At 35.6% G+C, this 16,788-nt stretch overlaps 1 pseudogene across 1 annotated transcript; it reads left to right on the forward strand.

Moving 5' to 3' along the window:
• Positions 1-21: 21 nt before the first annotated feature.
• LOC145621093 (F-box protein At4g22390-like) lies at positions 22-7,612 on the forward strand (annotated as a pseudogene). Its single transcript, XR_014108349.1, has 3 exons — positions 22-1,319; positions 2,094-2,243; positions 7,323-7,612. The product of XR_014108349.1 is annotated as an F-box protein At4g22390-like (transcript).
• Positions 7,613-16,788: the final 9,176 nt, after the last annotated feature.

The raw sequence follows: 16,788 nt of genomic DNA on the forward strand, positions 1-16,788 counted from the left end.
TTTTCCTAAAAAATCGATTGTTGTTCAGTGTTCATCATCGAGTTCATTCCCAACTTCTTGCCAAAAAAAAAAAAAAAAATCATTCCCAATTTTTTTCTCTCTCCAACCTCAACAAATTCAACAATAATGGAAATCCCAAATGATCTTCTCACCACAATTCTCAAAAGATTCTCTCCAAAATCACTAATCAAGTTCCTAACTGTTTCAAAATCATGGTACTCCTTGATCACAACCCACAATTTCATTTCATCTCATCTCAATTACCATAAATCAATTTCTCTTCTAAACTCAAAGCACCGATTATTCCTCATTGAATCGCATTCTCGATACTCAATTATCCGATATGGCCAACCCTTTTACCGTCGTAGTTTCCTCCCTACTCCACCTGGGGAATTCAGTCCTGTTGCCACCTCGTGTGATGGTTTAATCTGCTTGTTTAACCCCAAACAACGCAATCTCCTTTTATGGAATCCAAGTATAAACAAGTTTTTACATATTGAACCGCCTCCATTGTCGCACGCTTGTAGTTTTGATACCTTCGTGTTGCAGGACTTGGGTATGATTCATTAGAAGATGATTATAAGGTAGTTTTGATTAATTTTGCTAGAATGTTTGTTTCGGGTGTTGTTTTGCCACCCGAAACTCCGCCTTTTGCTCAAATCTATTCTTTTAAAGAAGGTAAAGGAGAAAGTGTAGGGTGGAAGATGATTTTGCTTCCTGATATGTTTCAATTACATGATCTTAGTAGTGTTTCCGAAGCTTGTTTTGTGAATAAATTGATTCATTGGATAGTTTTTCGGGGAAATATTGATCCGGTGATAGATAATGGGCCGGGAATTGTGGAGTTTGGTGGGTCGATATTGACATTTAATCCTAGAGATGATTGTTTTGGTGAATTGCAATTGCCTAAGGTGTTGAGTGAGGTGGTTGATCCGGGATTGAGTCTCGCCGTGATCAGCGATTCGCTCGCTGTTATTCATCTTACGGGTGGAGAGGAATTGGGGTCGAAATATAGCGCCATTGTTTGGAAGATGGAAGAGTATGGTGTGGAGGGTTCTTGGAATGTCTTGTATAAAATTAGGTTGCCTCAATTGTATGGAACGAATTCGAATTTGTGGGAAGAGGAGGAAGGAAAAGTTTTTATTACTACTAGTTTAGGGACATTGATAGTATTCAATGTTAATGGTGGGAAATTCAATGTTTTTGATGGTGAAGTTGCCATGATTGGTGGGCAAGCTTTTGGTTATACAGAAAGCTTAGTCTTGTTGGATAGATTCAGTAAATCATTCATTACAGAGGGAACAATTGCAGATTGAAAGGTAATTTCTTTGCTTTGGAATTCATAATTATTGTTTCCCATTTTTTTAGACAGAAATTTCCGAATTTCTTGACTTATGTCTTGATGCTGTCTTAGAATATCAAATTCAGACTATTCTAAAGCTGTATGATTGTGGTGTCCGTTGTTCTTTTCTGTATGTTTGAGCATGTTCGTTCTGTAGTTGAAAAAGAAGGCTACAAAGGAATGGGATGAGCTTATCCCTCCACAAGTAGTATGGTTTTCGTAGCAGATGGTTATGTCTGGTAGCTGAATTGTTTAGATGTCTAAGAGTGCTTCCAGGGGAGTAACTCAACATGTCGGTTATTCCTTTCCCTTTTCTCTGATTTTGACCATTGGTGATCAAGGTTATGACAGTGCGGTTTAAGTGTTTCTTTCTATCTTAATCTCCTTTGATTCGCCTTAAACTCATAATTCATCCAAGCCAAATCAATATGATCTCTAATGTTGATATATTCTCTTTGTAAGTTGATTAATTATCAATCCATATCATGATGGTGCCAGTCCATATTCTGGTCCCCTTTAAATCACAGGCTTCATAGGTCGCCTTATCTATTCTGTGTATCTTTTGTTGTGCTTGATTTCTCCGAAGATCCAAAAATTGTACTTCACATATTTCCCGTACTTATTTTTATGGATTATGTGTAACTTGGTGCCTTTTGCAACTAATAATTCATTCATATCTAAATGTTTATGTCCACTTTCATCCTTAGAGTTATGATATAATTGGAACTTTGTGCTTCACTCTTGCATGCAGTAAAACAGGAGCGAGAGATCCCATAACATCAGCATTACACATTGTCCTTGGATAAAGAATTGGTCTTCATATAGCTCAAGTTGTTATGTGGAAGACAACCATGAACACAAACATTGAACCCTCTGTACATTACACAGCCTCTTTTATCTGGTAATTTACAATTGCTGATACATTTTCAGATTTCTTGAAAAGTCCCTGATTATTTTTCTGGCTTTAATTTAAGATTTTCGGCGTGTTTTTTCCAACTTATTATGCATTTGTTCTTGTTTTATTTGGTTGTGGAAGAATCGAAAAGGCTAGGTAGAAGTTTCACTTGTATATTTCGTTCAGATCTTTATTTGTTGATGGCACTTTACTGTGTTTGGACTGAAAAATTTAGCCATTTGCTGTTATGTTTGGCTGTGTTTTGCATTCTATTACAATATTACACTTTCCATCCCTAAGACGTCTGTTTCTTATAATCTTATAATATTAAGAGAATTAGAAGAATTTAGAATTGTATTTCTTGATCATAATATTCCACCAACATCCATATTTATACAAGATCTCTCCTTGAGCAACAAGGAAACCAAAACTTATCTAACTTAGGAAACTAGTTATCTTTTCCTAAGATAAACTATGAGAAAATATATCTTGTAATCAAATAATATATCATATCTTTCCTAATACCCCCCTTCAAGTTGGAGCACTTGAATTAAAGATGCCCAACTTGCTTAAGAGATACTCAAATTGTGATCTACCCAAGGCCTTAGTAAATATGTCGGCCAATTGCTCATTTGTACGCACATGAGTAGTAGTAATGAGACCCTCTTGAATAGCATCTCTAACAAAGTGGCAATCCACTTCAATATGTTTGGTGCGTTCGTGAAACACGGGATTTTGAGCAATATGAATAGCCGCTTGACTATCACAATAAATTGGTATAGCACGTGGATGTTGAATGCCCAAGCTAAGAAGTAAGCCCTTCAACCACTTCATTTCACACGTAATAGCATACATGGACCTATATTCAGCCTCGGCTGAGGACGTAGCCACTGTATCTTGCTTCTTCGTTTTCCACGCAATTGGGGAGTGGCCTAAGAAGACGAGCCACCCCGACAGGGACCTCCGAGTGAAAGGGCACGCTGCCAGTCGGAGTCACACCATCCTTGCAGCCCAAGTTCACTATCCGACCTTAGTAAAATGCCTTGACTCGGGGTACATTTGAGGTAACGAACAACTCTAAGGGCAGCATTCCAGTGTTCTTGCTTTGGTGCTTTCATGAATTGCGACAAAACGTGCACCGAGTATGTGAGGTCTGGACGTGTAACTCCCAAATAAACCAAGCGTCCAACTAGCCTCCTATATGCTGCTGGGTCCGTGAGCAGTGGGCCTGTGGCACGGGCCAAACGATGGTTTTGTTCCATCGGGGTGTTGGCAGGTTTCGACCCCATGAGACCCGTCTCCTCAATAATGTCAAGAGCGTACTTACATTGACACAAAAATAGCCCTTTAGAACTCCTAGCCACTTCAATGCCGAGAAAATACTTGAGCACACCCAAGTCTTTCATGTGAAAACAAGAGCTCAAATAATTTTTGAATAATTTTATAGCATTCGAATTATTTCCGGCCACAATTAAATCATCAACATAAACAAGAACGTTTAGTTGAATGGACCCATTAGTATAAGTAAAAAGAGAGTAGTCCGGGTATGACTGAACAAAACCATAGTTCTTCAAAGCAGTTGTGAGTTTGGCAAACCAACACCTAGGCGCCTATTTAAGACCATATAAAGATTTTTGAAGTCGACAAACAAGATCAGGGTCATCTGCAGTAAAACCCGGAGGGAGTTTCATATAAACTTCCTCGTGTAGATCACCATGAAGGAACGCATTGTGAACATCCATTTGATGTAGTTCCCAATTTTTCGAGGCGGCTATAGCAAGAAAAGCACGAACAGTTGTCATCTTGACTAGCGGGGCAAAAGTTTCATCATAATCAATGCCTTCGGTTTGATGATTACCGTACACGACCAAGCGAGCTTTGAGTCGCTCAATACTTCCATCAGATTTGTACTTAATTTTGTACAACCATTGGCTACCAAGGGCTTTCTTCCCGGGGGGCAATTTCTCCAAGGTCCACGTACCATTATTTTCAAGAGCACGCATTTCTTCACTCATTGCTAATTTCCAATCTTCATCTTGCATTGCCTCTTTGAAGGTACGAGGCTCTATACCTGCTGTTATTGCTGCAACAAAATTTCGATGTTTTGCAGAAAACTTATCACAACTAACATAATGTGCTATAGGATACGGCATACCTGAGGGAGGTGGGATGCTTGGATTAGATGAAGTAGATGGACTATTTCGAGAAATCCGAGTATGAGTGACAAAATCCTTGTATTTGCTATTTGCAAATTTTTGACGATGCCCACGACCCATAGCATCGGGGTCCGTGGCTGCCATATGCGGCTGCTGCTGTACAGGGGTCTCGGCTGGCTGCTGCTGTGGAGGTGGCGCACGAGCCACAGTCGGCTGCTGCTGAGGAGGAGCCTCGAGAGTAGTGCAACTCTCCTCGGGGTTATATGGAAAAATCAAGTCACTTTCCATACCAATACTTGACTCAAAATTTGGTGTTGAAATATCAATGTTCGTACTCTCAACATCCAAATAGGGATACACATCCTCAAAAAATCGAACATCCCGTGAGGTAAAAAAAATCTTTTTATCTAAGTCATATAAATACCATCCTTTCTTCCCAAAAGGATAACCAACAAAGACACATTTACGACTTCGACTTGCAAATTTATCACCTTTTGCCTTTTGATTATGAGCAAAACACAAGGACCCAAACACACGTAACTCACTAAACGAAGGTGGGGTGCCAAATAACAACTCATAAGGGGTTTTATTATTAAGAAGTATGGAAGGTGTCCTATTTATCAGATGAGCCGCAGCAAGAGCACACTCTCCCCAAAAATAAATTGGTAACCCCCCCTGAAATCGAAGGGCACGGGCAACATTAAGGATATGTTGGTGTTTTCTCTCAACCCTCCCGTTTTGTTGAGGAGTTCCCACACAAGAGGTCTGAAAAATAATGCCTTGAGCCAAAAAATAATTTTTCAAAGAAAAAAATTCGGTACCATTATCACTTCGTACTATTTTTATTTTCTGAGAAAATTGTCTATCAATCATGGCTATAAAAGACATAAACATCTTAAACACCTCAGTTTTATCAATCAATAAATATATCCAAACAGCACAAGAATAATCATCTACCAAAGTCAAAAAATAGTGAGCACCACAAGAGGAGGGTTCGGTGTATGGCCCCCATAAATCACAATGAACTATTTCAAAAATACGAGAAGCTTTATTATCACTTAAAGGAAATTTGTCTCTAGTATGTTTAGAACGATGACACACTTCACAATCTTTATTTAAATGACCTCTAGAATTACTAAGAAAAGGTAGGAGTTTTACAACTTTCTCGGAAGGGTGCCCCAATCTTTTATGCCAAAGCTTCAAGTTGGATGAGTCTTCAATAGAAACGGCCGCTATGGATGCCTCCTCTCGAAAATAGTATAGTCCATCTTTTAGATCACCCGTGCCAGTCACCTCCCTCGTGCGTTGGTCCTGTATAGTACAAGTGATAGAGTTAGTTATGACTTCACAATTATTTGTAGAGCATAATTGCGAAACCGAAATTAAGTTACAATTTAATTTTGGGACAAAAAGAACATTATAAAGAGTGATTTTGTCCGTTAATTTTACAACTCCTTCTTTCATGGCCACAACACTTTGGCCATCCGGAAGACCAACATTGCAAGACAGGACATCATGAACATCAACCAAGCATGAAAGATCGCCGGTTACATGATGGGAGCAACCGGTATCCACGATCCACTTACCATTCACACGGTTGGTTGGTGGGGAAGAATTACCCATGATTAATTAAAAAAAAAATTCAAGATTTATTTATTGAAGCAACCTTAGCTCTGATACCATGATAATATTAAGAGAATTAGAAGAATTTAGAATTGTATTTCTTGATCATAATATTCCACCAACATCCATATTTATACAAGATCTCTCCTTGAGCAACAAGGAAACAAAAACTTATCTAACTTAGGAAACTAATTATCTTTTCCTAAGATAAACTATGAGAAAATATATCTTGTAATCAAATAATATATCATATCTTTCCTAATATTTGTTGATGGCACTTTACTGTGTTTGGACTGAAAAATTTAGCCATTTGCTGTTATGTTTGGCTGTGTTTTGCATTCTATTACAATATTACACTTTCCATCCCTAAGACGTCTGTTTCTTATAATCTTATAATGTACCAATTCTGTCTGCTATTATGCTGCTTGCCTGCATGCCGTATCAGGGCTTCACGTACTTGTAACTGTATCAGCTTTAAAGAGAGCATTTTCCAACTGTTCGCTTGTTCATATATTGCTCCTGTGAAGATTCTTTCTCTGATTAGCCTTCAGATCAGCCTTGATCACCTTCTTGGCTTACTCTGATCAGAGATCTTAGGAGCTTGATCTTGGTTACATAATAGTTGATAAACTCCAATCAACCTTCAGTTCTTCCCTAAAACGGCATCGTGCATGTGTATTGTCTAATCAACCTTGTGCGCAACATAAAGACTAGCAATAGTATTTGTCATACTGTCCCACATGTATAAATATCATTGAATTCTGTTTTCCAGTTCTCTAGTTCAGTTCGGGATTTATCATTTTTGAGATTATGAAATTCAGTTTTTATCTTCAGTTCTGAAATTTAGCCCCGATCTTCGGTTCTGAAATTAAGTTCTGAGCTTTAGTTCTGAATTTTAGTTCTGAACTTCGTTTATGATATTCAATTATGAAATTTAGTAATAACCTTCAGGTCTAATATTCAGTTCTGGTCTTCAATTCTGATATTCATTTCGTTCTAATCTTCAGTCCTGATTCAGTTATGATGTTCAGTTGTGAATTGTGATCTTTGTTCTGATCTTTAGTGCTGATTTTCATTTTTTTTAACAAAAAAAGACTTCTGGTGATTCATAGATTTTGATTTATTCATAGATATGTATGATAACTTGTTGATATTATAATTATTTGATAATGTAATAGAATAAAAGAAAGAAGGCACAAACTAAACCAAGCATCATCATCACCTTGGTCAAAGATACAATAAGCTTCGTAGTTTTTATTTCACTAATTAACCAAAATTTGTTGGTTGCTCTCTTTGGTTTTTGAAGGATTACAATTAGGATTGCTTACAGTTAAAGCAAAGAGTTATACTCTAATGAGGATTTGGACCTAGTACGAGTACAACGGGCAAAATATTTTAGGGATAGTATTTATTGGATGTCAAATGATTTCGTGTTCGAATTTATTTAGTTGTGACTTTTTTTATTAAATACGAGGGTGATTACTTTGGTGGATATGGTGTAATTTATTTAGGATTTTGAAATTTGAAAACTACCTAATGCCAATTTGGTGCATTATTTGGATTATTTTGATGTTGATTGAGCTTAGTTGTACATAATGGTGTTGGATGAAGTTTTTTTGTGCATATATGTATTATCAACTTTAATTTACAGGTTGATTATGTATCATTATGAGTTGCTATAATTACAAAGGAATCATGGCAAAACATTTACGTTCGTGTACTCGTTTAATTTGGTTCTTTTTTTGCTGATCATTAGGCTGTAATTGTTAACTTTTTTTCGATGAATTTGATATTTTCAATTGTCTTGTTTGTATTTATGAATTGTGATAGTTTGACTTAAAAAACAGTTCAGTTTTTTTTTTTTTTTTTTTTTTTTTTTTTTTTTTTTTGACAATAGCAAAAATACGCAAAACAACTAGAGGTCTAAATTAGAGAGAGTACAACGACATGTTCTAGCTATATCATTAGCTCGTTGCACTTGTTCCCTCTTTACCTGATTGATAACAGTACATTTCCTAAAACGAGTTCCCACCGCCTTGATTTCATCAATAATTTAGGCGATCTAAATTTCCTTCCCTCGAGAGTCTGTAAGATTTTCAAATAATAAGAAAGAATCGGAGAGGATGAACACTTCCTCCTTTCCTTTTGAACCTGCCCACTTTAACGCTTCGAGGCATGCCTATGCCTCACAGTGTAGAGCCGAGGAAGCAGTCCCATCTTTGCCTCCACCATCAAAGGTATAGGACTGGTCGGGACCAGTGATAGCCCAGCCTACACCTCCTCATAGACGCCTTATCCCATGAACCATCAACCTGCAAAATAAAGTTAGCGAACCCAGATTTCTGTACCCCTAAATGAACATAGTTAAAACCAGGCGGCAAGGCCATGAGCTCAGCACTTTCTTCTATCTCACTTGAGCCTAGACCCCTTACCCCTTCAGTGAAAACATCATGTTCCTTAGTGACAATGTTAACCAGTCTGTAACCGTTGCTATGGTTACTTGATTCCCTTAAAGACTCTTGCATTTCTAGTCTTCCACAAACCTCACAAAGTTGCAATAAACCTAGTGAGCCGGGTGCCATGTCTACCGTCCTCGCTATATATAGAAGAGCAGGATAAAGTGTTGGGTCCAACTTCGTAAAGAATGAAGACCAATAAAATCAGAGCAAATGGTAATGGGAATACTATCCCATACTGCCTTTGATTGCTAGAGAACACAAGCGGAACAAATGTTGACTATCTTCCAAATCCAAGCAACAGTAGCCACATATTGCTTTAATGTGTATTCCTCGGTTAGCCAGGTTTACCTTTACCGCTATGGCATCATGAAGGAGTTTCCACAGAAAGATCATCCATTTTGGTTGAATATTCAACCTCCAAATTAGCTTTGCAAAGTCTTCATCTTTGGTGGAGAAAGACAGGTTGTTTATCCGTTGGACTTTGAAAAGGAAGTAATGCACCGTTTTTATTTTTAACTCACGTGATTAACACGTGAAACTCAATGCCGGAGATTCGGCGTTGACCATCAAGAAAACTCACCCAAATACCCCCTAAAAACATAATACAACTTAAAAGATCTTAAGTAGTCAAGCTACTGGGAACCTAAAGTGGCTAATAAAGCTAAAGCTCTTGCGATGGCTGATAGGTTAGTGGTTTGGGGTCATAGATGTTGCGCTTGAATCGGATTGTTGTCTCTTGTTAACAGACTAGATAAGGGTGTTGTGTTCTTATCAGAACTAGATACTGTTTTGGGGGTGATTCTAGCAACTTGTGTTTCTTTATATTCAGTTATTTGGTCATATGTAGAAAGGGATGGCAATTTCGTTGCTCATCACTTAGCTAGGCTCGTTCTGTTTGAGGTTGAACAAGTGTTAGAAAATTGTTGCCCCCCGGATTTCCCCGTATGTATTGCTTGACAATTTGTCTAATGCTATTTCCGGTTTGTCTTTCAAAAAAAAAAAAAAAAAAAAAAAAGAGAAAATTGTGAAAAAAGACCTTTTAAGTGACTTTTTGTTAAAAGACTTAAGTAAAAACTTGTGAAAAAAGACCTTTTAAGTTGTATTTTGTTTGTATAGGGTACTTGGGTGAGCTTGCGTGGTGGTCAACGCCGAAGCTCTGGCGTTGACTATCATGTGTTAGTCACGTGACTTATTATTTAAAAAAAAAAAAAAAAATTCCACAAATTTCCCTCTTTTCCCGACCTCCGTGAGAATACTATGAAAGGGTTAGGTCGAGAAAAGAGGGAAATTTGGGGATTTTTTTTTTTTTTTAAAAATAAGTCACGTCACTAACATGTGATAGTCAACGCCGGCGTTGACCACCACGCAAGCTCACCCAAGTACCTTATACAAACAAAATACAAATTCAAAGTTCCTTTTTTCACAAGTTTTTACTTAAAAGGTCATTTTTAAAAAAATCGACCACTTAAAAAATCCTTTTTCACAATTTTTTTTCAAAATTTTCTCAAAAAAAAAAAAAAAAAAAAAAAAAGGTTTTTGGGTTTGAGCAGCTGCACCTTTGACCTCAAATCCCAAAAGTTTATCTCTTACATATTTTGTCTAGTCTATCTTTCTCTCTCCCCCTTTGAAATGAAATTTCCTAAAAATTTGTTTTAAAAAAAAAAACATAGAGAAAATGGAAAATAAATCAACATCCATATCATACTTCAAAAAATAAAATAAAATAAAAAATCTACTTATATTAGAATTGTGGAGCCTCCTCTCTCTCTTCTCTCTCCTAAACTCTAGCCTCCATTGTCAATTTGAAGGGGCTTCCATCGGATTTCACCGGTGGAAAGTCCAATCTTTATTTTCTTTAAGCTTTTTGTTTCTTGGTTAAAATAATGTCTCCCTCGAAAAAAATGGTTTATCTCCTTCGAAAGACAAGGTTTTTTGATGTCCTTAAAAGACAAGGATTTTCGGACTCTTTCGAAAGACAAGGTTTTATTTGTGTTTAGTTTGGTTTCTGATTGTGCGGGGCTACTATTGATTATGGCTCGGATTCGGGTTACAGAAGCAGCACAAGAATTAACTTTCTCACAAAATTGCGAAGCGACGACGAATCTACTCAAAAAGTTGTATGAGACAACGAATCGAGAATGTGCTGAATTATATATTTATGTATTTGGATTCTTAGCCCTTCCCCGATTAATTCTTGTTTGATTTTGTTAAATTCGTTTTCATTATTGTTAAGTGTCAATTGTAGATGTTGTACGACTTTTCCCTACCTTATAAAAAGTAGAAAATAACTCTTAGGAATAGTGTGCTACCAATTATACCCTCAAAAATGTACCAAATTGTGTGCAAAATGTGTATTTACTTTTTTACACTCATTAATATGTTTACTATCATTAATATATTTAATGCCTTTTTTCTTTATTCATATATCATCAATTAATTCAGTTTTTTTGAACAAAAAACAATGTAATTTTTTTTTTTTAATAAAAAAATTCTAATGTTTTACACTTCATATAATATTATTATTATTTAAAAAGAAAAAAAAATTGTATATGCAAAGAGACGGTTTATAACCAAGATAATGTTTATTTTTACTCATTTGTAATTACTCTTCTTATTTACTATCTTGTTGTCCTTTAATTACAACTATCGTTAAGGTTTATTAGCTTTTAAATTGTACATATAAAAAACATAATAGAATTTGAATGAGATTCATATTAAATAGTACAGTGATATTAGAGCGCGTATGTTATCAAGAGGTATAAAGAACTTAAAATTTTTAAAATCAAGGGAAATCAATCGATGGCAGGAAAAAAAAAAATAGCTGGTATTAATTATTGAGTGAATTTAAGATAGAGAAATTTTTTTATATATTATTAAGTTTTTAGCCGACATTTTACATACTATTACTCCATAGTCCATATGACCACAAGTCCACAGCGCACAAAAAAACCATTTGAAGAAAAACACGCTAAAAATATTACACTAAGGGTCTGTTCATATTTACTAAACTGAGCTGAACTGAACTGATTGGAGCTGAACTGAACTGAACTAAATTGAGCTGAAATGAATTTTTTATGAAAGAAGGAAATTAGGAGCTAGCTGAACTGAACTAAACTGATTGGAGCTGAACTGAATTGAAATTAAGTAAATGTTAGCAGACCCTAAGTATTATTGAAACATGCACATCAATTAAGCTAAGAGTTCTAAACTAACACTCGACGATTAAAATATGAAGGGATGCAAATCAATTAAATATTATTTAATAATAATTTTGAAATAACACTATCAAACTTTTTAGGGTTTTAAAACATAATTGTCTTAAAATAATTTTTGTGGCTTTCTTATGCTATTCTACAAATATACCACATAGACACATAAACTAGATAGTGTACGTATTAAAATTACCAGGTCTACCACCTAAACCAACGGTATAAATACATGTCAATACAAATTGTTCGCAAGAGCTAGCCCCTCCGCGCGCATCGCGCGCTTAGGATACCCTAGTATTAATGAAATTTAGCGTCCTTCAGATTGCTTTCAAAAAAAAAAAAAAAAAAGAATTGTGATCTCAATGCTAAAGGATCGAAATTGGCTAACTGATGGTGATATAAAAAATATTTCAATTGTAAATGCCGTAAATAAATAAAAGAAGTTTTATCAAATGTAATCAGCAATTCAACATCCAAACCATGTTATCCCGTATTATAAATAATTTTTTGTTTAATTAGATTTTTTAAGGAAAAAAAAAAGTCTTTAACTAGTATTTATTTATTTATTTATTTTTTATTTTATTTTTTTATTTATTTTTTTTAAAAAAAAAATAGGGCGGTGTAACTGTAAATGTAAATATGTACTTCGATTCCCATTAGGATTAGGAAATTCAAAATTTATCTTTTTACTATCTTATACCTTGCTTATTTATGGTTTATATATACTTTATATATACCTGATATATCGATTCATTCAGTCATTCACCCCTCAATTTTCGAAAAACTTTCTAAAATATCTGTGACATACAATTTCTTTCATTCATCAATGGCAGAAAACAAAGACATACCATCTGATCTTCACCCTTTAATCCTCGAAAAACTCCCTTCAAAATCCCTCTTAAAATTCCTTACCGTCTCAAAACCATGGAACTCTGTAATCCGAAACCCGAAATTTATCGCTTCACATCTCCACCATCACAAATCTCTCTCCCGCCATCCAAACAACCACCTGCTCCTCCTTAGATCATCTCTAATGTACTATCTTTACCGTTACGATAACCCGATCTCACGCCGCACCAAACTCCGAAACCCTCCGGAAGAATTCAAAGACGTCGTCGCCTCGTACGATGGATTAGTTTGTTTGTCTGATAGCATGGGTGGCCTTATGCTTTGGAACCCATCAATCAACAAAATCCGACGTGTTGAACCTAAACCTAATATGTTTACAGATGAGTATGTCGTTGGATTTGGGTATAATTCTTTACAGGATAATTATAAACTCGTTGTGATCAGTTATGATAAAATGAGTGTCCAGGATTTTTCTTCAGCTCCGATACATTCGCCTTGCGCTCATGTTTATTCTGTTAATCGTGTAGGAGAAGGAAGGAGTTTAGGGTGGAGAGAGGTTTTGCTTCCTGAGGATTTTTACTTTGGTCTTAGTAGAATTTCAGAATGTTGCTTTGTGAATGGTATGATACATTGGATTATTTTTCGAGGCGAGTTTGATCATGCGTCACAAGTAAAGGAGATTGGTGCTTCGATTATGACATTTGATCCGAAAAGTGATTGTTTCGGGGAGATAAAATTGCCCAGGGTGATCAATGAGGAGGTTGATCCGATATTGGAACTCGCCGTGATTGGTGATTCTCTTGCCGTGGTTCAATTACCGGGGAATGAAAAGAGGATGGATAATGTGATCGTTTGGAAAATGGAAGTGTATGGTGTGGATGAGTCATGGAAAGTGTTGTATCGAATTAAGTTGTGTTCGGCCACAAAATGTTGTAAAAAACTACCATATAAAAGGGTAAATGTTGTAAGAGACTACCCATGGTCAACAAGTCATCGTTGACTTTTATTTTCCGGCTTTGATCACGTGACGTGCCAATTAAGAAAAAAGGAGGTAAAGGGTGAATTAAGAGTCACGTGATCGGCACGTGATGTGGTCAACTCCGGAAAATGAAAGTCAATGGTGACTTTGCGACAAATGGTAGTCTCTTACAACATTTACTCTTTTATAAGGCATTTTCTTACAACATATTTTTTTTTTGAAACAACATATTTTTTATGAGGTAGTTTCTCGCAAAAAAGTGTTTTATAAGGTAGTTTTTCACAAAATGTCCATTATTCTAATACAATTGTACAAATGATATGGTCAGCAGCAGATTTCAAAGGATGGAGAAAAGAAGAATTCAAAGGAAGGAAACTGGGGGTGTTAAAAAAAAACCCGACCCGATTTCCCGATGACCCGAAAAAACCCGATGGGAAATTTAGGAGAAAAAACTCTTTTTTCGGGTCGGGTACCCGACCCGGGATAATTGCCTTCCATCCAGGTTGGGACATGGGGCACATTTTTTCATTACCGGGTACCCGATTACCCGGTAATAAATTAAATTTTTTTAAAAAAATCGCTACTAATAAGCCCAGCCCACTGTTTTGAGACAAAATTAGGGTTCTCTCTTCCTGCCTCCGCCGCTCTCTCTCTCTTCCTGCCTATCTATCTCTTAGTGCCTCCTCCTTCGTTCTTCCTTGAGTTAGGTCCTTCGCTGTTCTTCCTAGTTCCTACTTCCATTGCTTCTTCCTACTTCTCTATTCTCAAACTCTCAAAACCTCTTCTCAATCGCCTTCTCATTCAATTCCCTCACTCTCGATCTGCAATCTCCCACTTCTACCACTGCTTTTCCCACCTCCGTCTGAGGCTCGATGGTGCTTCACCTAACTCCGTCGTCGGTGCCTCGGTGGTCGCTGCATGCTTCGCCTAACTCCGTGCTGTGTGCTTCGCCTAACTCCGTGCTGCTGCTTCGCCTAACTTCTGAAGATGATCTGATAATAGACCATGACCATTGAATACGAAGAACATCATTGAATAAGGATATCGTTTTTTTTATATATATATAAATTTATTTATTTATTTATTCGCATATGTAAGATCCATTTTTTCTTCTTCTAATTCTTTGACAATGGATCCGAGAAATTGAACGAAGCCAAAAAGAGAAGACCCACCTCTCTTCTTCACAAGAATTCTCTCTCTCCTCTACCTCATTAACTTCCACTGTCATGCCAATTAGCCCGACCCGCCCCCATACTCAAACAACAAGGTGTGTCATAGTCTTAAACACTATCGGCGTTAATTCAGAAATTTAGTTCTTGTACTAGGGCTTACTTTCTTAAATAATATAGACATTAGTGCAAATCAGTTTTGAATAAAAACTCATATCTCTGCCTTTTATTATGCGTAGCCAAGTCCTTTATAAGACAAAAACATATCCTAATGAACCATATTAGAGATTTAAACACTAATATAAGTTGGTAAAGAGATAATAAATAAATAATTTTAAAAATCCTATATGCTTGAAACACGAAAAACCCACTCAATTGAATGGTAAAAACGTGTAAGCCAACTCTAGAGTAAAATTTAAATTAGGCAGATAGATAAAAATATAGATGTTTTTGCATCGATTTGCAAATCTTTTTTTTTTTTCAAAAAAAAAAAAAAAATTTGCAAATCTTGTTTCCTGGGCTAGCAGATAGACGGCAAGTTGCAAAGAGCGAGCCTCATCCTCAACGAGCGCCTCTCCGCAAAATTTGTTGTCAAATCTTTATGATCTTTTACCACCGAAAACTGATCCTTTTTAACATCTGTAGGAGCATCATGAAGGAAATTATTCATTTTATATATGTTCAGAGATAAATTACCCTCATTGTTCTTATCTTTGATTCTTAAGATTAACCAAAAAACTACTCCTAATACATACCAGGATTTGAAAGTGTCGCCATTACTGGTACAATAGTGCCACCATATTTGATTTTCGAATCCTTCATTTTGCCATGCATGTCGCTCAATAACTTCAAGTCAGTAGTTGTAGCACTTTTGATGTCGAAGCTTATGTCTGATGATGCTAATGTTGATTCAAGGACGACCACCCATATTGATATCACCACAACTAAAGTCTTCATTATTTTTATTCCCTTCATTGATACCAGTTTGAATTCGTGGATGGCTATACACCAAAATATGTAGTAGAATTAAAAACAAGTAACTCTTAAAAATAATAAATACGAGATACGACGGCTAAAAAGTTCATGCATTAACATCCAACAAATAAATGCGTCAAAAAAAGCAAGGAAAACAAATCCTACCAATAATACTTACCGATAAAAACTAAGAAATGAAAGATGCTTGAGTGGTTAGGCCAATAATACTTACCGATAAAAACTATGAAATGAAAGATACTTACCGAACAAACAAGCGCTCCAATGTTCAACTAATCATCTTCTTTAAATAGAATTAGTGACGAAACATTATGGGAAGAACGTGTTAGACCTTTAGTTATTTAATTTTTATTCAAAGATTTTTTTGGCATATTTTAAAGATATTATTCCATAAATAATTGATTCATATGGTGTGACCACTTCACATAGTCACATATGAGACAATTAGTTAAGTAACTAGTTTTTGGCTCGGGCAATGCCCCGGGTCATTGTTTAATTGTATATTAAAAATTATAACAAAATAAAGAAAAATATATTGGTGTGGTTTTATAAAAATAATATCATTTGTTAAATTTTGTACATATAATTGAACATCAAAATTCATTATTTAATATGCAGTTGTCTAAATGTTATATTGTATAAACTTGTTTTAATTGTTAAAGGGATTTCTTTTTTTATTAATCAGCGTCATAATAAATTCCTTTGAGTAAATATATTTTGTGGTAAAAAGAGAAAACCTGTAAAATTGTTTTGCATTTTTGGCTTACATATTTTAATTAACACCTTGAGTAACTGAAAGAAACGAAAATAAATTTATAATCATATTATTGTTAAAATATCCACATATAAGTTCACAATTATAAATCTAGAATTTTTGAACATAAATAACTCTTTTTAATACACTAATTTATTATCATATAAGATGTGTCATTGGAGTGGTGATCAAATAACTATTTTAATGAATATAAAGGTTATGGCTTATGGCTGGGTTCAAAACTTCAAATCTTAATGCTAACAAATAATAAATTTTTGTGAGAAAATATTAGTGATTAATATAGGTGACATGGTGACACGTGGCAAGATTGGCAACACATGGCAAGATTAAACTCCTTGT

This window comes from Chenopodium album, chromosome 27, assembly GCF_948465745.1.
Source record: "Chenopodium album chromosome 27, dcCheAlbu1.1, whole genome shotgun sequence".
Lineage (NCBI taxonomy): Eukaryota > Viridiplantae > Streptophyta > Magnoliopsida > Caryophyllales > Amaranthaceae > Chenopodium > Chenopodium album.